Source organism: Arvicola amphibius, chromosome 14, assembly GCF_903992535.2.
Source record: "Arvicola amphibius chromosome 14, mArvAmp1.2, whole genome shotgun sequence".
Lineage (NCBI taxonomy): Eukaryota > Metazoa > Chordata > Mammalia > Rodentia > Cricetidae > Arvicola > Arvicola amphibius.
The window spans coordinates 26574427-26600641 of record NC_052060.1 but is presented as its reverse complement, the minus strand read 5'-3'; the positions used below and the strand labels follow the sequence as shown (position 1 = coordinate 26600641).

The following is a 26215-nucleotide window of genomic DNA, read 5'->3' as shown; positions in this document are numbered from 1 at the left end:
TTCCAGAAGCTATTAACCAACACCACATTCTAACTCCTGCTCGATGCATGGCTACCCTCTCCCACCCTCTATGCCCAGGTGCACATGTGTGCACACACAATGCCTTTTCTGTTTCTAACTCAACAGCGGAGTCACAGCAGAAGTAGATTCAGAGCTCATATGATCTGAGGAACATCACACGCTCAGCATCCATTCTAACACCGTCCCCCCCCCCCACACCGCAGCTACCTGACAAGGAGTCAAGTTTAACACAAGATGACAAAGAAACTGACCACTATGTAGTTTCTCTTCCCATGGTCTGGAACTCATAAAACCTCTCAAAAGACAGGAGATTGGTCTTAGCATTTCTATAGTGAGAGCTGTTAATGTTCCAAGTAGCCAGGTTTGTACCAGAAGAAACCATGACAGGCTGGATAGTTTGCACTACAGAAGTGTGTTTTCTCATAATCCCAGGGGTTAGAAGTCTGGGGTCTATGTGTTGTAAGGTTGGCTTTTTTCCCCCTGGCTTTCCCTGTCTGGTAGATTGCTATCTTGGCCATGTTTTCTTGGGATCTTTCTTCTGGGTGCCTCTACCATATTCTTTTAGGAATACTCCTGTCAAACCACCCATAATGCCAGTTCCAGGGGATCCACCACCCTCTTCTGGCCTCTGCAGGCCCCAGGCACTCCCACGGTGCTCTTGCATATAAGCAAGCAAAACACTTTTACACATAAAAAAAATAATAAATCTTTGAAAATACTTGACCCCATGATTTATAGTTTGAATACATCCATTGGTTTTGGATTATAGGAAGTTTTGTTCAAAACAAGCTGATTCTAATTACTTTGTTTCTTCTTGTAATCATATGCATGATTACTCCCACATTAAAAATAAGATTTCTCAGGCAAGTAGCATTATTATTTTGTATAGAATATCCTAGCAACATCATGAGAGGATCCACATACTAATATATTCAAACACTTGCAATAAATTCCTGTTTTTCAAAATAAATAAGACTTACTTAGTAATCAGTTTTTTTAATTAATTCAATACCCATGCATATAATTACCAATTTTATACATTTAGTACAAATGAAACTCTAGAGAAAATTGGTATCAAGTAGCAATTATAAGTCTAGTATATTTATATTTTATAAGTTTTCATGCTGAATACTCAAAAGAATAATAAATAGTTCATCAAAAAGTAAACTTTACCCTAAGAAATAGAACAAGATAACATAAATACTCTTTATTCTAGTGCTGAATACAGTCCTAGCTGTGCATCTTGGGGTTTGTTTTGTTCCTTTCCATTGCATCCTAGAAGGAATAAGCACCTGAGTTAAGATGGGATGACTTTCTCACTCCTGGAGATGATCCCAACATCTTCAAGTACAGCGGGCCAATACTGCAGTATAATTACTAGGTAGTGTGGAAATCTTGTCTAAAGTGTCCTGTCACGTGATGGGTTTGCTCTGCTCCTTTTACTAAGGGCGCTCTTTGCCTGATCTCTCGCCTTTTATTTATGTCATTGTCTCTGATTCCTCTTACACTGACTGTTGCATGTGACATGTTTGCGCACTGGCATGCTGTTTGGCAGGGCCTGCTGGAGCGCCCACTTAATGCAGGGGCCCCACCTATGTGCTCTCCCTGCAGCAGATAAGCTCTCTTCCACCTGTAACAAATCGGCTTTCTCATTCACTGGCAGCTTTGAGTCTCCACTTTTTTCTTATTTTCTCCAAAGACCTGAGTATGTCTGTCTATCCACTCTGTCTCTTTAAATGTCCTGTCTGTTTGCTGCAACGTGTAAGTCAGAGATGGAGAAGCCAGCTTCCTCTCACCAACACACAGTTTCTCCCTCTCTTATTATACTCAACTCCTGTTTAATGTTTGTGTATGCGTGTGACTTTTGATTTAACTTTATGTGTGTGTAACTTAAGTTCAATGTGCATATATGTTCTATAATTATGACTTTAAAATGTTTTAAATAGCCACAATGAGGTCTTTTAAATATTCCTGATGAGTTCTGTTCATCATATCTCTTTCTAGACTAAACAAGAAAAAAGACAAGTCTCAAATACTTTAAATTGGTATATACTTTTAGATGATGATAAAAATACATGATTAGCTGGGCGGTGTGGCGCCCACCTTTAATCCCAGCACTCAGGAGGCAAAGGCAGGTGGATCTCTGCGAGTTCGAGGCCAGCCTGATCTACAAAAGCTAGTTCCAGGACAGGCTCTAAAGCTACAGAAAAACCCTGTCTTGAAAAACATATGTGTGTGTGTGTGTTTATATGTATGTATATATACATGCACACATATATGTATACATATGATTAGAACTGTTGTAACATACTGTTTGAGATTTAACTCTAAAGCATATTCTATATAGTAATAATAATTTAAGATTATAAAAATTGTTTCAGAGTAACAAAGGCTAAGTTAGAGATTTACACCACCCAGCCCTTCATGTAAGCTGTTTACAAGACTCTTACTACTGTCAGGTTTTAGTGTTAAGCTACTGCAAAAGGGAATTTTTGTTTACTTCTTTGTCCTCCAGAAGCATAAATCTGACCAGCTAAGTTAAAAAAAAAAAAAAAAAAAAAAAAAAAAAAAAAAAAACAGCTACAGTCAAACTGGAGGACTCTGGGTAAAGCATTCCTCCACAACCTCTCAGCTTGGATCCAGCTCTCCAGGCAGATGCTGTACTAGGACAATTGTAGTCATACCTCAGATTCACCCACGAGACAGACGACCCTCAAATGCTCGGAGATCTGGAAAATACGGCATTCAAAATGTTTAATTCCAAAGACTTTCATAAGAGAGAGGCAGGTCAGTTCCTGGCACCACCCCCATTTCCTCCAAAGAAGATGACTGGGAACAGAAGAATCTCTACCCGGAACTTGCTTCATAAGTGGCAGCACTAACCACTGAAAGAACCTGCCTTTCACCTCAAATGTTGCAAAGACCTCTTCAGGCCATGAACAGTCACTGGTCCTCCCATGAGTCCTTACTTCACAGACACCTATGGGATCTTCAGGGGCCTTGCAGGCTCACCTCTTCCAGCTGGAAGACAGATGTTGCCCTAAGACTTGCCCTCAACGATCATGGAGGACTGAGAGGTGGCTGTCAAGGTAGCCAATCAAGTAAATCTCCGTCATTTTTAATCATTAACTTGGGTAAAATTTATCCTTCTGAAGAACTCTGATCCAGCTTGATGACTAACTGCTTTGCCAGCTTGACAGCGGGACCCAGGCTTCAGCCGCCTTCTCAGTTCCCTGTGTAAACTTCGGGTCACAGGCCTCACTCTCCAGAGTCAATACTAAGTCCAGACACAATTTACCTCATTACCAGACTCGAGAAGAGACAGACAAACAGAACAGATTTCTCCTGAGAGCTAAGGTGATGCCATAATGGTAAAAAGGAAGAGTTTTAAGACACAAAGCCTAAGCTGTGAGGATCTAAGAATGTTTTAGGGTCTGAGAAGGTGCTTTCATGTGTGTAAATGCAATTTATAAAGGTCTGAGGAAAAGGGCTTACGTACTGATTGCTATGGTTTAAATAAAAATGTCCCTAAGTGGCTGCAGCAGGCAGCTGGTCCTGAGACCATGCAACAAAGTGATGGCAGGCAGAGAGCTGAGGGTCCGGAGAGCAGTTCCCAAAGTGGCTGTAGTGGGCCACAGGTGGCAGTGAGTCCCAGGCAGAGAGCAATGTGGTAGGTGAGAGACCTCAAGTTGGGCAGCTAGTCCCACAAGGAGAGACAGATGGATGGGCATGCCACAAAACCACACCGCAAGTCTCTGAAGGTGGCTGGTCCCAGCAGGGAGCCACGCAATGGGTGAGAGACAGATGGATAGGCAGGTCATGCAGAGTGAGGTTGGATATTTATTTAGTGGGTTATGGAAGGGAAGGGGAAAAGAGGGAGGAGCAGAGAGAGAGGACAGAGAGACAGAGAGAGAGAAACAGAGGGGAGAGGAGAGGAGCCACAGCAGCAGCTACCTCTCTGGGACAGAGACAGAAAAGGGGAGGGGGACTCAGACTGGAAGCTCTGGCAGAGTACTATCACTATCATCACAGCCACAGGCTCAAGATTTTAAATTCCCTTTGACTGTTTTCTAACTATAAACCTCAAAGATGTTTTTCGCTATGGAAAATCATCTGTCACGGGTTTCTGGATAGGAGAAAGAGGGTTAATGCTTTTAACCAAAATCATTTCCAGCATGAGTATACTGCCATTTCTAATGTGTCTAAAACTTATGTTTCCACAAACTCAGAGAATTCCAGGACATCGATTTGGACTCACCTCAAACAGGTCGGATGCATCTCTCCCTCCCTAAGCAACCTAAGCCTCCCCACTCTCCCCTGGTTTTGACACCCCACTTCCTCAATTACCAGGACCTAAGGAAAAGTGTTTTTCCTAAACTTAACTTTGTCCTCTGCACTAACAGCATCTTGCCAGGTCTAAGAGGCACCAGACAGTTCCATATAGCCTGGACAGCAGTAAAACAACCAGGACGTGGGGAAAAAAGCCTAGGACATGGCCCGCACCCCAGCTTTCTCAGGTCCCCCAAAGGTGGTCAACACCCCAGATCAGCAGGCATCAGTCTCGAGAGCTCAGTGCCCTCATTTCCCTAACATGCCATGCCTAACTCCTCACCTTTTTGAATAAATAAAGAAGGGAGAAATGTTAGCATCCAGATGATCCTGGCCCCACCCCTTGAGGACCTGACAGAGTGTGTCATGGCCTGTGTCACACCTGCATGCAGGGCAAGCAGTATCCTGTCTCTTTAAAAGGTGAAACCATCTATTTCTCTCTCTTCTTCCTCTTCCCCTTTCTCTCTCTGCATCTCTTTGTCTCTCTCTGTCTCTGATTATCTCTCTCTGTCTCTCTGTCTCTGTCTCTCTCTCTCTCCCTCTCTCTTCTTCTATTCCTGTCCCCAGAGGTCAGTCTCTTCCCTCTCCACCCTCTTCCCCTCTTTTCTCAATAAACTTCTCACTTAAGTTCTATCTGCTTGGCATATTTGTCTCTCATATTTACCCTGCTGTGAGGCCTCTGGGTGCTCACCTGCCAAGGTCCCTCTAGCATAGAAATCCTACACTGAGGCAACAAAAAAAAAAGGTTCTTTATGTTTAGAACCAAATAAATACTGTATAAAGGGCCCAGAAGAATGAATCAACAACCACATTCTTATTCCGAAGAAGAAGCTAATTGTGAATTACTAAAAACTTTATTTAAATGTTTTAGGTTCCCTTTTAAGTATCAATTAAGAGAGACACATATGCAAGAAAAGATAAAGAGCACATGCAAAGTATTATATCTCTGGAAATGCAAAGGTCTTATATGCCCGCCAATGTGTCTGCTAAGTCACCAAATTACACTAATTATGATTATAGCTAAGCCTCAATTATATAACAGAGAGAACAAATTATTCAGCTATTTCATCCCAAATAGTAATTCTTTCAAAAAGTTGCAAATGTTTGTTAACAAAATGAAAATGTGATATTTTTGATATGGAGAATTTTATCATGTTATTTTATGATCCACTGGCAAAATGTTTGCTCCTCATTAAAGGCTGACCCTGTGTCGTGGCTATTTTACATTTGGGACTGAGTATTTATTGGTGGTGGCTGTTATTCACTGTATTAAGCTAATACTGGTTATTCATCATTTCCTGTATTTCACAGTGCTACTTTAACCACCTACAGATGCCACAGACACTTTTCACCTCTCCTTAAGGCTCTGTGTTGCGCCACTCGAGACCCTCCCACATTTAATCCTCAAGTGCAGGGTGGTGGATCTTTTAGAGCAAGCATTTAAGTTCTGTGTAATGAATCATTATAGACTCTAAGTTATAAACTTTAAAATGCTTATTCAATTTACAGATTTCTTTTACAAAAGAAAGTGTCTTGGTTTGCTTTATTTGTGGCTTGGGGAAAAACAAAAAAAACAAAAAAACACCATGATCAAAAGCAAACAGAGGAAGAAAGGGTTAATTTGACTTGCAGATTGCAGCCCATCATGCAGAGAAGCCAGGAAAACAATATGGAAGCCAGAACTGAAGTTGAAAACACAAAGGAACACTACTCAATGACTGGCTTTCCGTAACTCGTTCAGCTTTCTTCTTCAATGCAGTCACTTGCCCAGGGCTGGGACTGCCCACAGTTGGCTGGACCCTCTGACATCAATCATTCATCAGGAAATGCCTCCACAGATCTGAACACAGGCCAGTCTTCTGAGGGCAATTACACAACTGAGGTTACCTCTTTCCAAGGGACTCCAATTTGTATCAAGCTGACAAAAAGAAGAAAAAAAAGAACCAACACGAAAGACAAACCTTTAGGTTCCCTTCCAGATAAGCATGGCATTCCCATCCCCCATGTGAGACACAGAACTCATAATGTACCCACTGCTACTTTCTAAATGAGGGATTGAAGTAAGCATAGTTCATTTTTTACTCTTTTTCTGGATCATAGGCATGTTTCCCTTCAGCTTTGAGCTGTACCATATCCAATCCATTACTCCTGCTTTATTTAAAAAAAAGGAAAAATCAACAAAGTTGTGTTTGCTAACTCAGTAACTATGTATGTTCTCAGAATGAGCTGTTGCTGCAACCTTGGTCTCGGACAACACAATGAACTGACTTCCAAGAAGCTGTTATTTGAAAAGCAGAGAATAATGAGGACCTTGGAACATTGCTTCCAGCCACCAGGAAAGTCACCTGAGCGCCTGTCCTGTCACATGCTAAGCTCAAAAGTATGAATGGCTCCCACAAAAGAAACTTTTGCCCCTTTTCAGAATGGAGTCCTGATCATTAACTTGGGGCAGTCTTGAAAAAAATCACACAGTGGTCCACTGAGGAAAGGATCTTTGTCTCTTTAATTTTTGAGTGAGTGTTTCCCCTCCACACAGAAAGTTGGGAGACTTTTGTCTCTAACTAGGTTGGCCAGTTTTCCAAAGTGACACTTCTGTATTGACATTATTCATTCTTCTGTTTATGTTCTCACTTCTGGATCCAACCACCACCCCAAGAGTTCTGAGATACTGTTTATCTTTCAAATTCAATGGATTTGTCTTAGTATTCATCTGTCTCAGCCTCTGGTCAGTTTGACATTACACTCTTTAAAACTCTCTTCCCCATTGCTTCCCTCTTCCTGTTTTTCTCCCTTTCCCCTCATTCTTGTTCTGAAGCCCTTCCCCGCTAAGGGGTTAGCATGTATATTACCTGGTTGGTATGTAAAAATGTTTTATCTTCATAGAAATCTGTAGAGAGTACAGTGTTTATGAACTGGAGTTTAGCCAGGCATAGTAGTGCATGTCTTTAATCCCTGTACTGGAAAGGAAGAAAAGCAGGTGGATCTCTGTGAGTTTGAGACCAACCTGGTCTACAGGGTATCCAGGACATCAAGAGCTACGTATAGAGACCCTGCCTCAAACAAAAAAAGGAGGAGGAGAGGGAAGAGGAAAATTCTTGAAGGCAATGCTCCTGGACTTAACTCGCACCTTACCACGATGGTTCAAATGTTTATGTGCCTCAAAATTCACATTCAAAATCTATCTCCAAAGTGAACATATTAAAAAGTAGAGCATTCAGGAGATGAGTAGGTCATGAGAGTCCTATCCTCATGAAAGAAACTGCAGGGAGCTCCAACTGACACTACACCTACTGGAACCTTGATTTGGGGCTGTGATCAGTGAGTTTTTATCAGTTATAAAGCACCTAGTGCGTGGTATTTTGTTATAGTACATAAGACTAAAACAACTGCCTGCTATAGCCACATACTTTATTTCTCAGAGTTTCATTTTCTCATATCTATTAATGTTAGTTATAATAATATTACCATATATTCTAGGCTTGTGTGGGAAAACTCAAGTGGTGTTTAAAAGATATTTATCAAAGACTGGCGAGATTGATCAACAAGTAAAGGCATTTTCCACGAAGCCTAACCACCTCAGTTCTATCCTGGATCCCTCATAGTGGAAGAGGAGAACCAATCAAGCCCCCAAAATTGCCTCCACACACACTGTTATCATTTATAAAGATATGGTTGGGGACCGGTCCCACGAGGGGCAGTGGTGGGTCACCTGAGGCCTCAGCTGGTTCCCTGGCAGGTGGCCTGAGGCCTCAGTGGGAGACAGACAGGTAGATATGCCATGCAGAGAGATTTGGGTATAGAGTTTATTTAGTTGGTTTTGGGGGAAAAGGAAAGGGGAGAAAGGGAGAAGAGAAGAAGGAGAGAGGAGAGAAAGAGACAGAAGTTGCTTCTCCAGAAGAAGGGCGTGTATCCCTCATCCCCATACAAATACACATACTGTCTCAAAGACATTTATCAAATTCATGGCACAGCTTTTTCAGTAAATGTTACTACAACTTCTAGTTCCAGTGGCCTTTGATAGGCAGAATTGGAAATGGGCGTGCATTAGAGCTCTTGGCCAAAGAATAATCAAGAAACAGTTGGATCTTAATTTGCTTGAATAAAATCATAAATTGGAGGCACTTAAAAAGATCTTTGCCTTCTGGGGAAGGCAGGCTATACCCTATAGGATAAATAGGCACTAGGTTTTGTAAAAAGAATTATCAGGCCAGAGTGGCACCCATTCATTTACCTATTTATTATCTATAGTTAATTTTGTGTTGAAACGGCAGCACTGGAGTGACACCCATTTATTTATTTGTTTATTGTCTACAGCTAATTTTGGGTTTCAGCAGTAATACTTTGCAATTATGAAAGAGACCACATGGCCTGTAAAGCCACAAATACTTTTAAGAAAAAGACTGCTGGCCCTTCCTCTAGTCCAATCCCTTTGTTTTTCTGATGAGAAAATTAAACACAATTATTTACTTTAGAATATGGCAAAGGAAATTTCCTAATAAATCATCTTTGCTAATGTACAGAAAACTCATCTGCATGGCAACTCTTTAGTGATATAAATAAAGCCTGCCTCATTAGCTGGCTTTGTTCTTTCCCTGGCAAAAAACACAGTTCCTGGGAGCCCCCGCAGAACATGGAGATTTATTCTAACACTGTGAATCTAGTACTCACTGCAGAAAGGAGAGCAATTCCCATTAGGACCAGCAAAATCTGAGATTTAAAAAAGAGACAGTGTATGCTCAAGCCAAGAGTTCAATTTTACTTAATACACAGATAAGTGCTGGCTTCTAATTTCAACAGCATGGGTACATCAAAGGCTGCAGGAACACTGTCATGCAGAAATAGAGTCTAAGAAACCAAAGGTTCCCTATTCTCTCTCCCTCCCTCCCTCCCTCCCCCCCTCTCTCTCCCTCCCTCTCCCCCCCCCCATCTCTCCTGAATATGTTACTTACATATTTCTTGGAAGGAACAAGAAATAGGGCTTTAGAGAAGTTAGAAGACTGTTTCCCAGTGACTCCTGGCAAAGGTTAATTGCAGTCAATAAGACTAAACAAGACCAGGAAGAGGGTGGGCCGGCATTTTAATCAGTGGCCCCTGAGGATTATCAGTGGAGTCCACATACAAAGAGAAACACTTCAGGATGGGAGCTTTGATTTGCTCTGATTATTTTCACATTCTTTTCTAATACAGCATGAATACTGAAAATAGATGCCGCCCCTGGGGCTGCTGACAGAGAAGCTAAACCTTCTAGGACAGTGGGGTTCGCTCCATCATCCAGCGGTTGGGATTGTGCAGACAGGGGCAGGGAGAACGCCATTTCCCTCATAGGAAAACCAGCTCTGCCTTATTTAATGTCACAAAGAATGCCATTAATTCAGCACTGCATAAGTTGTGCAAAATGTTCGGTGAATGCACAGCCAATCTTTGTGCTGTCAGAAAAGCCCACATTGTCCCCAGAGTGTGGCTCATCCCTCGCTGCAGGCAGGTCAGTAGGCACAGCTGGGTGGAGCTGCTTAAAATGTATTTCCCGTCCTTGTATCTGGCTCGGTGACCCAGCACTTCTGCGTGTCTCACCGGGGCACGTGCATTTTTTTTCAACAAGCTTCCTACAGAATTTTCCTATGTATTCTAGTTGGGGGCTGTGGGTTCTTGGAAGACGGAGTTGGCGCTGTGTCTAAGCGCTGCTGCTGCCTACCCTATAGCTTTCAATGTTTTACTTTAAGTAAGTGCAATATACTTCCCAACCAACATTAATGAGTTTTGAGAATTAAGACGGGAGAGCCTGAGGTATCATGTCAGAGAAAGAGTCAATGACCTGGAAGATTAGTGCACTGAGCTAAAATGGCCATGCTTAGACGCGGAGATATGCAGGTGGGCCCATTGTTCAAGAATGCTGTTTCTTTTTAAAAGATATATTCAAGCATATGGATTTTAATTTCTGGAAAATATTACCCCTATCTTTCCCCCTATACATTTGATAGGATAGATTACAGTCTACTGTGCATTTTACATGAGAATGGAGAAACGTCTCAGAAAGAACTAATTTATCAACGACTCATGCTAGTCCTCCCAGCCCAATATAATCGGCACAATTAACATGTCTCTGGGGCAGAGCTTGAGCTACCCTCGATGAGAAACCACCTAAACATTTGAATGTTGCTACAAACTAAACTAATGAATATTTGATTCTTGCCAGCTGCTTCATAATCCTCCTCCTGCCTAAAAGCCTTGAGATTACAAAATCCAATTTGGCTTTCTCTGGAGCTTTGCGCCCACATATACAACAGCCAAATCCTTCTGGTGTTTCACTAACAACCACAACAACAGCAAAAGGCAATCAAAGCAGCTGTGATTGAAGTCACTTCTAACAGGAAAATTCAGAAGTGCATTAATTCTTTTCTGCAAGAACATGGAGTTCAAAACTGCCCTTGCTCTGCAGTCCCCTTAAGGCTGCCATAGGTGAGATCCAAACTGACACCAGGAATGTAGGAAATCACAGAGGGTTAGGGGTTGAAGACAGCAGGAGGCATCTTAGGCAGATAAGACATACTTTACTCACTAGCACACAGGCCAATAGACTGGCAGATAGTGGCAGGTACCCAGGCAATACATCAGCACACACAGGCCATGGGCAGAAGTCACAGACATGCATGCGCATAAGCAAACAGGAATCACAGAAGTAGGCGCGCATGCCGCCCACAGGCAGACATACACAGGCAGGCTGGCCAGGAGAAAAGCCCAGACCTCTGAACTCTGACCTTTGATCTCAGGACCAGAGTTAAACAAACCCTAACAAAGGAATTGTCAGATTCCACCCTCACTTACTTTTGAGGTCACCAGACATCTGGTGTCAGCCATTTTGTGCTAATTTCCAGCCGCCGCCACCTCACCCTGGATGTCCAGTGTTAGCCATCTTGGTGTATGAAGAATATCAGTGTCAGCACCACGTTGTCTAAACCTGACTGGCCGTTACGGCCCTCTGTTTCCTTCACATTCTCCATTCGCCAAGAAACTAGGGAGCCACCAAAATGAAAGTAGATGTTTTGGGAAGTAATATGGTCAGTTTAAGAAAGTGTTAAATTAAATGATAAGCCGGAGCCCATTAGTAATAATGCTAGAAGCTCCTCACTGAACCTGGCGCTTACGGATTTGGCTAGGCTGGCTGACCAGAGAGATCCAAGGACCCACCTGCCTCCTCTACCTTCCAGCTTTGTGCTTACAAATGGGCACTGCTGCATCAAGCCCCTGTTGATGGATGCTGAGGAGCTAAAACTCAGATTGCCATACTCTCAGGGCAAGTTGTTCCCTTACTGAGTCATCTCCCTAGCTCTTAATGTCTTTAACATACAAATAATTTAAGTAAAACCGTGGTATTTTCAGAAGCCTATCTTCGCTTGCGTATATTTTCTGGAATGGGAAGCTGGAGCCCAGTTGTAAGTGTGGAACCTGATGTGACCTAAAGCGTCACTTTCCGGGCACACCACCAGTTACATTTCTGCAAGGGTAAGCACGCAGCAGCATCCAAATCTAATGCATCCAAATCTAGTTTTTAAAGGAAGAAAGATGAAGTTACAAGTCACACTGTTTCATGTGGCTAGGTTAGAGAATCTGCATACGGAATAGAGGCCTTGTCTGTCATCAATCTGCCTCATTCTTTTCACTGACCGAGTACAGGCCTAGCTTCTAGCAAGTTCCCAATTTCTATGTTCTAATTTCTAGCACGTTCAACAACAACAAGACCACAGTATTCACTAGCTAGACCAAATTTTCAACTTCAGTGCAAACTCTGGAATCTGTGCCAGTGACTCATTCTTCCCCACCTCCTTTCTTGACCATGGCTCCTAAAATCAAATTTCTCAAAAGCACAGTTCTGTGGGTCTGCTCGACTTGGTATGAATTTTATGCCAGTCTTTGCAGCTCTCTCCTGTCTCATACCTTAGCCCTGTCACAGTGGTGACTCCAGACACCAGCGTCTCTTGTCTCTGACAGGAAGACTGCCACCTTCTCCTCAGACACTGCTTTTCATATGATAGCTTGGAAATTGCACTCAGGGAGAAATTCAAGGATCATGTGTTTCCCTTGTCTTTAGGGATCTCAGCATTGCACTGGTTGATGCCCATTTCCTGAAAAAATAAGTTTTGGGGATTTTTTTTATGTGCTTTGGCGAGAAGGAAAGATATAAGCTACTCATTCATGGCCCAAACCTGAAGGCAAACATGAAGGTCTCTTTATTTTTAGAGGGTGGGAGCGGTCTTGGTATTCCAGGTTTGTTTTAATTTTGCTATGTAGCCTAGAAGGACCCCGGATCCTCCTGCCTCTACCTCCTGAGTGGTGAGTTAACAGGACTTCACTGCTACACTAGTTTTCTGTGGTCCTGGGAATCAATCCCAAGATGTTTTGCATGTTAGGCAAGCATTCTGCCAACTGAGCTACATTCCCAGCCTGTAAAGTTCTTATACAGAAGTTAATCCTTTTGAGTTAGTTATTTCTTCTCTATTCTATATCCTTTCTTTTCATGCCTTACCAATAGTCATATAATATGAATAATTTTCACAAATAGCTATAATACATCTCAGAGAAAGTCAACACCTCACAGAGAAAGAATCTATAACACAATAATACCAGCAAGTCATGGATGACTAGCATCTAGATTTCTTACTTTCTATAAGGCTCTGTGGAGAAAACGTGCAATCACAGTTGCCTAATAACTTAAGCGCATACTTATAAGAGACAGGCAAGGTGTCTAGACACAAGCACTACAAACAATAAACGAATCACAAACCGTAATTCTTAAATTAAGTTACAGATATGAAGTGACCGGAATTCATTTCTTCTACACCTCATATCTCACAAAGAGACAAGTTCATACAGGCATGGCCTTATGGTCTTCAGGTTGTCCTGTCTTCTTATCCCAAAAGGGCTAGACGTGGAGAGGAACCAAGCCACCTGAACAAAAAGAATCTGGCCTTTGCAGCTGCGGTGAGGATGGTCGCTTTTACTCCCTCATCAGCTTGAACAGCCACACATTTTTCAATCAACAGAGACCTTGAAGTAGGACATGGAGTTGACTTGGTAGAGCAAGCCAGGTCATCCCTTCATAGATAATAATGCTGCTTTTGAGTTATTCTTTCCTTTTTATTTGTCCTTCTCTCATAATTTACATCCTAACCAAAGTTAGCCCTCCTTCCTCTCATCCTAGTCTCCCACACACACCTTCCCTCTCCCCTAAATCCATTCCTCCTCCATTTCCCTTCCGAAAAGAACAGGCCTCCCATGAATATCAACCAAAGATGGCATAAGTTACAATAAGTCTAGGCACAAACCCTCATATCAAGGCTGGACAAGGCAACCCAGTAGGAGGAAAAGGGTCGCAAGAGCAGGCAATAGAGTCAAAGACACCCCCACTCCCACTGATAGGACAAGAACACCAAGCTACACAAACACAGCATGCATGCAGAAGACCTACCTCAAACCTATAGAGGCTCCCTGATTGTCAGTTCAGTCTCTGTGAGCCCCTATGAGCCCTGCCTAGTTGGCCCTGTTCTCCTGGTATCCTTGACCCTTCTGGCTCCTAAAATCCTTCCTTCCCCTCTTCCGCAGGATTCCCCATGCTCTGCCTAGTGTTTGATTGTGGGTCTCCGCATCTGCTCCCATCAGTTGCGGAATGAGGCCTCTCTGATGCTGGGCTTTTGTCTATGAGTATAGCAGACTATCATTTTATTTTATTGACTATTTTTTTCTTTTTGTTTTTGTTGTTGTTGTTGTTTTGTTTGTTTTGTTTTCAGTAGTGTTTGGTTCTATACTAGGTTTCTGGGCTATATAGTCTCTGATTCCTGACCCTCCAGGCAGTATCAGGCATGGGCTCCCTCTTGTGGCATGAATCTCAAGTTGGACCAATCATTGGATGGCTACTTTCACAAGTTCTGACTGAGCATCTTCCAACCCAAGCTCTTCAAATCCACTGTCAAATTCCTTTGGACAATGTTCTCCTTCCTGTGCTCACAAGACAATGAGGAAAATTCAGTGGGTTCTCTTTCAGTTTCAGCTCTGAGACACTGATGATTACACACAATCTCCAAAGTTTACAGTTTCTCAAGAAACTGTAACTATTTGTACAGTCGTTCATGGGAGCAAAGGTATGAGCTGTCCAAAGAAAGACAAGTCTAACATGAAATACAAGAGCAAAGATGTTAGAAATAGAAAGAATCCTTTCTGTAAACATAAGAAACACCTGTTTATTGGTGCCTCCCTGTTGGGGAAATCATGTCTGAACGTTTCCTAATTACAGATGCATATCCCGTATATGTTAGGTAACAATTTCCATGATTCATTACTCATTTGCAAAAGACGTTGTAGCTTCTTGCTTTCGCCCTGACAGTGCTCCCTTCTCTTCCTTTCCCTCTCCCCCAAAGCAGATGCCTAATGAGATATGTCAGACTCAGCTACATGAGCCTTTATAGGAGGCTCTGGGAAGAAGCAAGCCTAGAGTGGGGCCCACCTGTACAGCGCACTCACCTGCTGTGAACCACTCTGTCTGCATAGTGCTCTTTTCCACAGTTCTCCCCACATAACAGATGTGCTATCAAAGGACTATATAATCCAAGGTACCGTGAAGCAAGAGCCCCTACAAGTACAGAATGTTTACCATACCAAGAGGCAGCATCTTGGACAATGCCAAACCCCCCACTGAAGTCAACTGGCTTAAAATGTGAAGCAAAGTGGCTCTGTACAGCAAACGTGGTGTGACACCATTGCCAGATCTTCAGTACAGAAACACAGCTGAAGATTCAGGCCTCCCCACCCCTGTGAACACCTCTGATCCGCCAGTAGCACTTTCGTTATCTCTCCTGTCCGGTCTCCTGCTTCCTCTGTCCACACAGCTACTATGGCAGCCCAGCACATCAGAACCAGGAGGAGTTATATGAAATGCTGTGGCAGTGGCTTCTGCACCGATGTGCTCACTGCCACTGTATTTGCATATCCAAGGTAGAGCCAGATAACACTCCAGCAGAAAGAGTAGATCATCCCCCAGGTCCCAGCCCTCACTAAGGAGTTATTAGCAGTTAATAGTTACTAGGGAAGGGAGAATCCTTCTTTTTGAGGATGTGGCCACTGGTAGGATTCCCACTCTCCAGGGAATGTCCCCATACCCAAGCACATATAGGTGGCACTAACTGGATTTAGTGGGGCTATAAATATTTTTTGATTTTGTTTTTTATAAAGACTTAAAAGGAGGATACGTTGAAGAGTATTTGGGAGAAGCTGGATAAAGAAAAGGGGAGTAAATACTACCTTTTCGTGTATAAAAGTGAGAGATTCTCAAGAATAAATTTTAAAATTTTAAGAAGGGTACAACCCATCATTCAAGCTTCTGTTTAATTAATCACAGCTACCATTATTCAGTATGTATCATGTACCAGAAGCTAACCTGAACAATTTGGTTTGATTTCACATAATTGTTTGTTTTACGTATTTATTTATTTGATGTGTGTGTGTTATTATGTTATTATATGGTGTGTGTGTGTGTGTATGTGTGGTGTGTGTATGTGTACATGTGTGGATGTTACAGGACAACTTGGTAAAGTCAGTTCTTCTCTTCTGCCGTGAGTGTCACAGGGACTGAATTCAGGTTGCCTTCATAGCAAGTGCCTTTGCCACTTCATCAACCCAGTTACCTAATCCAATACATTGACAACATTAATTTTACTAAGTCAGTACCACTGAAAAAACACCAAAGCTCTAGGGAGTGAAATAACAAGCAAGACCACAAGGCCAGAATATGCAAACCCTTTCATGACACAAAATGGGTGCTTTGATTCATACTATACTTGCTTCTTCCTTTTCCTTTTTACAAAAGAAGGCTTTATTAACTACTATTTTGTACATCAGAAATAATTTTTGATTTTTTTCCAAATTTAAGTACTATAGCCAGTGTATAAGTCTTTTACTTTTATTTATTTAATTTTTAATTTTTTTTCATACTAGATGTTTTAAGCATATTTCCCCTCCCCGACTGCCCCCCTCTCTCAACAACAACAAATTAGCAATAAAAAATAAACTAAAAGCAAGCACAAGTGCATAAGGGCTACACACACACACACACACACACACACACACACACACGACGCACGCATGCACGTACGCATTCTCACACGAGTCTGTTTTGGCTTGGGATCTTCCCTGGGGTGTGGGTAATACACCCAGAGACTCCGTTCAAGACAACTTTTTTTCCCTTTCCTGGCGGGTGTCAGTTACAAGCAGCTTCTGCAGACTTTCTTTGGGTTACTCCTCCCTGTAGAGATGTCTCCACACTTGAAACCAAATTCCCTTCCAGACTTTTTTGTTCCCCTTTTCTTTGAGTTTGGGTTCCTGTTTTGGGGGACAAGGTCTCGCCTTATATCCTAGGCTGCCATATAACTTGCAGTGATCCGTCTGCCTCAGGCTCTCAAGTGCTCATAGGACAGTTGTGAGTGACCACGAGCAGGCTTCCACACTTCTCACCTGCTTCATAATTCCTGATTATTTGCTTTCAGTTAGTTTTTAACTTTACATCAATATTTTTTTTTTCTGTACACCTAATAAAAAGCCTGCTAGGACCACCAAACCACTCACCAAGCCCGAAGCAGTTCATCTACCTCTGGAGGCACACTCAGAAGATGCTCTTGTTTTTCAGTCATGAGTAGATAGATGTTGTTTGCTACTCTTTCATCGCGGACCACAATTGCAGTGATTTAGCTCAGCCACTAAATCCTCCCCCACTTATTTAGAGCCGAAGTGCAGGAGATAAGTAACCAGAGTGAGATGTTTAGAGGACCCAGAAAGAAAATGCAATCAAAGACAAAGTTCACTACCTCTGGGGCATCTTAGGTAGTGACAGTAAGGTTGATAAGAGCTATGGGAACTAAACAGAGCATTTGCCTTTCATAACAAATATTTGAGAAAATACTGATTAGAGAGTAATCCATACATTCACCAGCCATCATATTTTCCAAACTGATTCTAATTATTATTTCTGTCTTCTTTCTGTAGAGTATTTTTTTCTAATATGTCGCAGCACGGGGCAGAATGAATTATACAGTGAGTTAACAGGATGAGAATTTTAAGCATAGTGACCATGTATGTGGTCAGTCCATGTAAGGGAGTGAGTTAAGAAAAGTATTTACAAATGCAGAAAGACAAACCTGGGAAACTAAAATCTTGGGGATTTTGATAGTTCCTTAGAAGAAAACAGGAAGTTATGCAAGTGGTGCTTACAGGTAGAGGGAACTAAATCTGAACAGAAGAGATTTTCAAAGTTGTCACAGAGCTATTGACTCCCTCCCCAACTGTCTGTTTCCTTCAAAATTCAGATTTTTCCTAACATTAAGAGGAGCAGAGGCCTTGTCTGCGGCATCCTGAGTGTGACATTTCACCAACAGCCCATGTTTTCTCCAACTCCAAAGTTCCTGGCTGAGAATGACTGAAGGCAAAGACTGCTCATTCATTTCCCAGCTTCTCAGACCCAAAATAATCACACAGAAACTGTATTAATTAAAACATTGCCTGGTTTCTTATTAACTAACTCTTACATCTTAAATTAACTCACTCCTGTTATTTTGTATTTTACCACGAGGCTAGTAGTTTACTGGTAAAGTTTCAGCTGGCATCTGTCACCTTCTTTCTCCCAGCACTTAGTTTAGTTTTCCCATCTAGCTCTCTTCTGCCCTTCTGTAGGCCAAAGCAGATTTATTCACTAACCAATAAAAGCAGCACACATACAGAAGGACTTCCCACACCAAATGACCAAGCTCGTATTTGGAACCATAAGATGAAAGAAAGAAAATTGAAGATTTGACCAGCACATCTGTTCACTCATGTGTAAACACAGTTACTTCTAAATAATCACTCAGAGGCTTACTATTGATTAAAGAATGTTTGGTCTATAGTTCAGGCTTATTACTAATTAGCTCTTAAATTTAAATTAACCCATTTCTATCCATCTATGTATTATTGCCACTTGGTTGTGGCTTTACCAGACTAGTGGCATCCTGCTTCTTGGCAACTGAGTCTCCCTCCCTCACACTATCCTTCTTGCACCGTTATCTCTGTTAGAGTTTCCTGCCTAGCTTTATTCTGCCTGGCCATAGGTCAATTCAGCTTTTATTATTAGCCAATGAGAGCAACGCATATTCACAGCGTACAGAAGGAATGTCCCACAGCACTCACCTACAAACTCACTCTAAGCCTCAACTTAGGAACATGAAATCACCATATCATGAGGAAGGCTGGGATGTGAGGATTACCTTACTATCACCTGCTGTCTCTGTGTGGGATGGCATAAAGCATAGCCTTCCTTTATTTAACAGTTTGCTTCCCCTTAAGTAGAGCAGGCTAGCACCAACTTAATTTCTTTTCCTTGATGATCTTACAGATGACTTTGAGAATGACCCTTCAATTCAGTCAGAGAATCAAGATGTTTTATATAACAAATGTGTTCCCTAAACATGCAGAGCCTTTCTTCTGCATACAACCCACCCCCACCTAGAATTTTAGTTGATGTTTCCTATTTCTCCCTAATGCCTGGGAAGCTTTCAGGAAGCAGAACTGTAGGGTGGCCCTACATCCTCGCCTCTCTCTAGCCATAGAACGTCTCGCCATACCGCCTTACAGACACATTACTTAGACAGAGCATCAGGTGACAAATGTTCACATTTCAGCCCTACCTTTCACTGCTTTGGGGACGTTGACTCAGCTAACCATCTTTCTGAGCCTTGGCACCTTTACCTGCCAAGAGCAGAAAATGCCTGCTTACTCCCAGCCTTGGAGGCTCCAGGAGAAAGGGTGTGAAAAGCTTGTAACTCGTCCGTCTATACAGACTGGTATCAGGCAATTTGAAGCTTCTTGTAGTCCAATGAGCCTGTAACTACTGCTGAGATTTTTATTTCTTTTTCTCCAGTCCTTTCAGTAGTATATATATACAGTATATAATATATATACTAAATATATATTAAAACTAAATCTATCATATATAGATTTAGTTTTATTTATTTTTTTTATGCTTACCATGCAACAAAACCTTTATTAACATTTTTTAACAGGTTCAGCTAGTACTGAAACTTGTAATTTCTAAACTTAAATTGGGACAAATGGCCATAGTGCAGAGTAATGCCACCATTGCCCACTGGGAATGCAGACTGAAGAATTAATAGCCACCCCTGAGACGGAGGACCAGGTGCAGGGTGGACTCTTTCTGGATGTTGTAATCAGAAAGAGTGCGGCCATCTTCCAGCTGCTTGCCAGCAAAGATGAGTCGCTGCTGGTCGGGGGGGAGGATGCCCTCTTTATCCTGGATCTTGGCCTTCACGTTCTCAATGGTGTCACTGGGCTTAAGTTATTTTATTGTAATGTTATACACTGGAAAGTGAACCTGTATATAGTTAGTGAAATATACAATTTCATAACTGTGTGTTCTACAATTTTATAATTTTGCATTTCCATACTATGACATTTATGTATATATCTGTAGATTAATCAAACTCCTTTTAAAATATGATTAATAAAACCTGGTGTAATAAACCTGTTATCTGATAATAGACACATGTATACAATTTGAAGTTGTTAGAACTTATTTCCACACAGTGTATAAAAACAATATTAGAAAATGTGGTATGTAATAAATAATTCTATTACAAGAGCAAGTCAAAATTAATTATTTCCCATTTTTAATCTATACCTGTCTGGCATGTTTTTATTTTCTTTTGTTGTTAATGATGATGATACTTGGGTTATTTGCTGCAACAAATAAAATAGTAAAAAAAAATCTGTACAAAAATAAGTATGCATATATGGGAAATTTCTGTCATTCAAATAACTGGATCAAAGGGTATAGGACTTTAAGTCCTTTGCAAAGCAATCTTCAGTTTCTGTTTTTGAAGTACTGTATCATTTAGAAAATATAGAAATAACTCATTTTATGGTAGCCTTTGAAATTATTACCCATTTTAATCATTATTGGTTTTCATGCACCAACAAATAACATGTTTTTTAATATTCATGATTACCAGGGAAATTGAAGATTTGTTCTGCTTATTGCTTTTATTTCCTCTTTGAATTGTTTCTTCTCATCCCAGTTTCATTTCAGCATTTTCCTTATTGATTCGTGTTATGTACAGTTGAGTATCTCTTTTATCATAAAAATGGCTCAAATTTTTCATCTGTATCTTAATATTACTTATGATATGAATTTTAATACTGTGCTTTTGAAACTCAAACTAGCTAGGCCATGTCTTCCATTGTGCTCTCTATAACTAAGCAAAGGGATTCCTGCAGTATGTGTGCATCGGTTCTCAATCAAGAATGAAGTCAGGGCAGTGGCCCTGATGATTGGCATTCTTCTCAGAAACCCATTTGCAACCATTGGCCAGGGGACTGTTAAGCTTAGTTAGTGCATCGTGGATCTGAGCAAGCTGGAATCAGAGTGAGTGACGTCCTGGAGGGAAGAGTGACAGGTAGAGGATCATGCCATAAAAACAAAGCTGCTGTTAGGAACTGATTTGAACATGTTCAAGACAAGACATAGACACTATACTAAGAAATGGGAGTAAAAACGGGGTTCAGTTGGCCTCCCATATCTAGGATACACTTTGTTCTCTGACTGGATTCACCTGCAGGCTGAGAAGAGGTAAACCTCTTACTTGCTTTACCTTTAAATTCTACACCCTGCCTTTCAATACATCATGACAGTTAATTGTACCTATTAATACTCATTCTTAAAACCGGTGTACTTAAAACTTGGGCCTTGAACTAAGCCTATTTTATTCACTGTAGCTTTCAGTTTGAAACTATAGAAACTATTTTTCTTTATGGTTGAAGTTGGAGAAACTGAGGTAGAGAAAGGTTAAGTAACTGGCCCAAGATGAAATCAGCATTTTTAAATAAGACAGTCTGGTTCCTGAGCTGGCACCTCTACTATATTCCTTTATTCCAAAATACCCTGTATTTATCAATAAAATTTTGAGAACAAATGTTAAATTTAACATATATATTTATACATGTGGGATTATGTAAATATAATTTCTTTGTGTATCTAATTGTACTTATTCTGATTGATGGAGGGAAGTTAGAAATTATGTAAAAGATGATTAAATTAAGCTGGGTGGCAGTGGCGCACGCCTTTAATCCCAGCACTCGGGAGGCAGAGGCAGGCGAATCTCTGTGAGTTCGAGACCAGCCTGGTCTACAAGAGCTAGTTCCAGGACAGGCTGCAAAGTTACAGAGAAACCCTGTTTTGAAAAACCAAAAAAAAAAAAAAGATGATTAAATTATTTAGGTCTCTGATGTCTCTGGTTTTTCCCACCATCTGATGCTTGAAGAAAGAAAGAATATGAGAGGAAAATACAAAAGTGCCATGTCGAATGCAGTCTGGAGCTAGTTTTGTATGGGATTAGTTTTAAAGAGACAAAGACTGAATTACAGTCAAAATAAGATCAGTGGGCCTCCTGCAGATCAGGGGAGGATGCAGAATGGGGGTGGATTCCAGATATAGAATATTTGAGCCATCTTCCAACAAACTTTCCCAGGCAAATGGGCATGATGAGTATCCCTAGAATTTTTTCTCTGCAGAGACGTGGGGTTTTCATGGTTGCTGCTTTAGAAGTAGAGGTGGCCAGGTGGATACTTGAGGTTCTACATAGTGAACAGGAAAGCCTGATCCACTACGAGCAAACTGATGTTCACTTCTTTCCCTCCACTCCATCTGGGGGCAATGGCATCTTTAGGGGAATAATTGTTGACTGTTCAGCTTCTTATTGTACCAATTACAGCAGTACAGCTTCACACAGGGTACAAATAACCCACGACAGGCCTCAGCCTCATATCCTGACAACTGGGCACACGAGGGTTGTAAGGATTTAAGTGAGATGACCCTTAGGAAATTCCCCAAAGTGTCCCATAATAGGTACTACTATTTGGTGCTAACTGTCACCATTAGACCAGACTGTGTTCTTCCACAAATAAATCACCTTAAAGATGTGCTGATTATTGACAGTAGTCAAGGAAACATGCCAAAGGCAGTGCAATGCATAGAGAGAGGGGAGAACAGAGTACTAGAAGCAATTACAAGAAGATAGAAAAGTTCTACTCGGAGGTCATGACCAATTTGTGCTGGGCTTTTCTTTCCTTCTAATGCCATACTCTCTGCAAGAGAAAAATTAACAAGAACTGCATTGCAAGATTGAAAAAAACAACAGCAAGCGAATATTTTAATTACCTATTTTTCCTCCTTTGTGGCAAGTGGTTTATCCCTATATCTGCTAGCTGAAATAGATGAATGCCTGAGTGAGCAGACATGAAGCATAAGCAGCAGTGAGCATGGTATCTTTACAACTAAAGGACTGGTGGGCTGTAAATGCTGCTTCCCATACTGAGCTCCATCCCCACTGGTTTCTTGTGTAAGGAAGGATGCTCCACCGTTCTCATTAATCAGCATCATCAATGTTGCCTCTGTGCCCTGACATCTTTCCAGTCTAGCTTCCAGTCACTGCCCGATAAGGCAGAGCTAGAGTAACAAGCAAAATTGCATTAACAGAGGCCCATTTTCCACTCAGACCTCACACCCTGGCGGGCTGACTGCAGTTCTACAACCTTTCTCATTCTAGGTCTAGACTAAGAGAACAGTCTTCCTCTGGCATGTTGTACACATCCCAGCAGAGAAATAAAGAGGACGAAGCATGAAGCAATGCTCAAATCGACTTGCATGAGACACATGTTTCTTCTACTGGTCTTCGTTGACCAAAGCAACTCATATGACTAAGTGTCGTCTTTGGTAGAAGGGGGAAATTAGGTGTTGGTCAATGGTAAGCTGCTTTCATTCATTTCTATTTGCTGTTATTACTGATTATTTCTCCAGGGTAAACATCATTTGCTCTTTGTTATATATCCTGCTGGTTTTCTGTGATACTTGATTAATCCTGTGGTTTGGTATGGTTTTAATGTTACTGTCTCGAAGAGGTAAGAATTATTTAAAAAAAAATCACAGATGTATTTGTTTGGCTTTTGCCACAATTAAATTTCCAAATCACTACATGAATTTATTCTAAAGTAAAACTCACAAATTTTATATTCATGTTTCAGAGAGTTTGACTGGTCAAATTTTTGACAATATGTGACTATGAGTGCTCAGCCCTAAGTAAAACATCTATAGCCACCATCCCTCCCCAGGCCTCAGAGAACATCACGGAAGAGGGGGCAAAAGAATACAAGAGCTGGAGGATGGGGAGAAGTGCTGTGAGGCACTCTCTTCTGGATAAGACATGACCATAGCACTCAAGAGCTCATGGCAGCTGTGGTCCCCCATACAAAATCAATCCAGGAAAAATTCCAGAATGGATGGAGAAGGAACTCATGAAGCCCCATCCCTAACTGAATGTTGCAAGAGGCTGCTTGTTTGTTTCCTGACTGCCCAGACCTGAAATAATCACACAGAAACTATGTTATTTGCAATACTGTTTGGCCAATAGCTTAAGTGTATTTTTAGCTAGCTCTTATATCCTAAACTAGCCCATCTCCATTAATCTGTGCATCACCATGAGGTCGTGGCCTATTGGCAAAGTTCCGGCAGGATCTGGCAAGCCATCTGTCTCCCATGATGGCTACATGGCTTCCCTTGACTCTGCCAGCTCTCTCCTCCTCTATCTGCTTGGAATTCCTGCCTTGCTCTATTCTGTTAAACTATTGACCAAAACAATTTTATTCATTTAAGCAATAAAAGCAACACATAGACATAAGGACTTCTCACACCAGCTGAAGACCTCTTAGTAGTTGATGGCTGATGAGGGAGAAATAATCACTTTCCTTTGATGATGAGGCCACTAACAAGTGACCTGTGCTCCATTTGGATGGCTGCACACCTGGACACATACAGGCAGCACTAATTGAACTCAATTATTTTTATAGAAGAAGAAAAGAGGATGAGAAAGAGAAAGAGGAAAAAAGAAAGGAAGAGGAGGAGGAGGGGGGGAAGGAGGAGAAGGAAAAAGGAGGAGGAGGAGGAGGAGGAGGAGGAGAAGGAGGAGGAGGAGGACAGAGGTAAGAGAAAATAAAGTTATCTCCACCCGAATTCAGGTGGAGTTGAAGAGAGGAAACGAAAGTGAATACAATCCAAATATATTATGTAAATAAGTAACTATTTTTAAAAATTATATTGTTCTACCACTCCCTATTAGCTAGTGAATATATCTTCTAATCCGCTAAAAATATTTTGGTTTTTCAAGAGAGGGTTTCTCTGAAGTTTTGGAGCCTGTCCTGGAACTCACTCTATAAACCAAGCTGGTCTCTAATTCACAGATATTCACCTGTCTCTGTCTCCCAAGTGCTGGGATTAAAGGCGTGCACCACCACTGCCCAGCCTAATCTGCTAAATCTTTAGGCTTTATATTTATAATAATTATATCTTCATCTTTTCATAAATATTTGCTAATGAAAATGACTCAGAAAAGCTGAGTGTGTCTCTTAGGAGAAAAATGGCTTTGGACTGCAGTCCACTACTAATCAGCCCTGTGACAGGAAAGGGGCAGGTCCCTGTCTCGGCTTTGGAAATTCATGATGTCATTCTTAATGGAATTGGTGAGACTGAAGAACGTTCATTATTTAATGACTGTAATGGGCTCTGAAAGCATTCTGCACTCTGTGTGATTTTCAATGCCAAGTCACCAGAATCAGAGGAGGAAAAAAAAGAATCACCTAATTACCGTGGCAGCCATCCTCTCCATGAGTCAGGGAAACTCACTTCTGCATTATGAATTGCCTATTTCACCTCACACTCAGCTTCCAAAACTAAATTATCAATTTGAGTTTTTATTTTTACGCAGATTCCCTTAAACCACCTCAAATCGGTGCTCCAGCTTGATGAAAGGGTCTGGAGCTGTGTCCGAGGTAAGGCAAGCGGTTCTCTTCAGAGAGCTCTATAAAAATCTCTCTGAATCAGAGCACCAGGGTTTCGTTCCCATCCCTCCTCATTCTGATACTCTTAAAGAGTTTTCTGGAACCTCTAACAGACTGTAACAGATGATTCCAGATTGTTCCCATTAGAAATTAAGGGAAATTGCATCTGTTTGCTTAATACTAGATATGCAAGTAGTTTTGAGGTGAGCTACACAGACATGGGACGGGAGATGACAACCTCCATTGTGGCAGCAATCTGATACAACGCACATCAGGTGCCTACAAACGAGAAAGATACGGAACAGCCAAAACGAGCTGAGATCAATATGGCCCACTTAGGCTACCTCTGGCTGTTCTTGGCTTCATCGCAACAGCGTCTTCATGCCATTAGCCTTGCAAAATTTCCTGGTCTCATCAAGTATGTGACAGCATTGACATATCTGAAAACTGCACATAAGAACAGAAAAGAGAAAGCAAAGTGTGTTCTGGTAAACCATGATTCTTCACTGGAGTTCACTGCTTCCCCCACCACCACCTTAACTCAAACATAATCCTCCCCTCCTTAAAATATCCTCATAAAACAAGTTACCCAGAGTCCAGTGAGGGACTCTGTATTGTGAAGCCCACACTCACCCACTGAGTACGTACCTTTGCCCTGTAAGAAACTTCATCTCAACTCCGTTATTCTTCAGTTCCTTTGCCCTCAAATCTGAACTTTTTTCTCTAATTCTGGTAAGAACCAGGAAACAGTGACTAGAGGCTCCACCCTCTCACGCGGTACCTAAGAGCTCCCCAGCCTCCACCTACCAGTTACATTGTCATAGTTGATACACAGGGAAGTAGTCAACTGCCCTGATCTCTGTCTCTTTTATTTATATGTCTGAGGCCAATTCTCCCTCCAGCAAACAAACACATTCCTGTTTTTCTCACCACCGCCTTCTAATGTATG

The 26215-nt window shown here is 41.5% G+C and overlaps 1 protein-coding gene and 1 long non-coding RNA gene across 5 annotated transcripts in view; both read right to left on the bottom strand.

Annotated features, from left to right (window-relative positions):
- LOC119801297 overlaps window positions 1–3084 on the bottom strand; it is an 83169-nt gene extending 80085 nt beyond the window's left edge. Inside the window, exons 1-2 of one of the 4 annotated variants that reach the window (XM_042054178.1) lie at window positions 3034–3084; window positions 2706–2750 (exon numbers count right to left, since the gene is read on the bottom strand). The gene's annotated coding sequence lies outside the window, so the exon portion shown is untranslated. Of the gene's footprint in view, window positions 1–2705 lie in introns of all 4 variants that reach the window. The other 3 variants (XM_042054179.1, XM_042054180.1, XM_038311831.1) reach the window with 3 other exon arrangements.
- Window positions 3085–5954: 2870 nt separating this feature from the next.
- On the bottom strand, window positions 5955–25964 carry LOC119801477. The gene is made up of 3 exons (XR_005283197.1): window positions 25915–25964; window positions 25611–25713; window positions 5955–6268 (listed from the first exon to the last, which is right to left on the bottom strand). It is a non-coding gene; the product is annotated as an uncharacterized LOC119801477 (long non-coding RNA).
- Window positions 25965–26215: the final 251 nt, after the last annotated feature.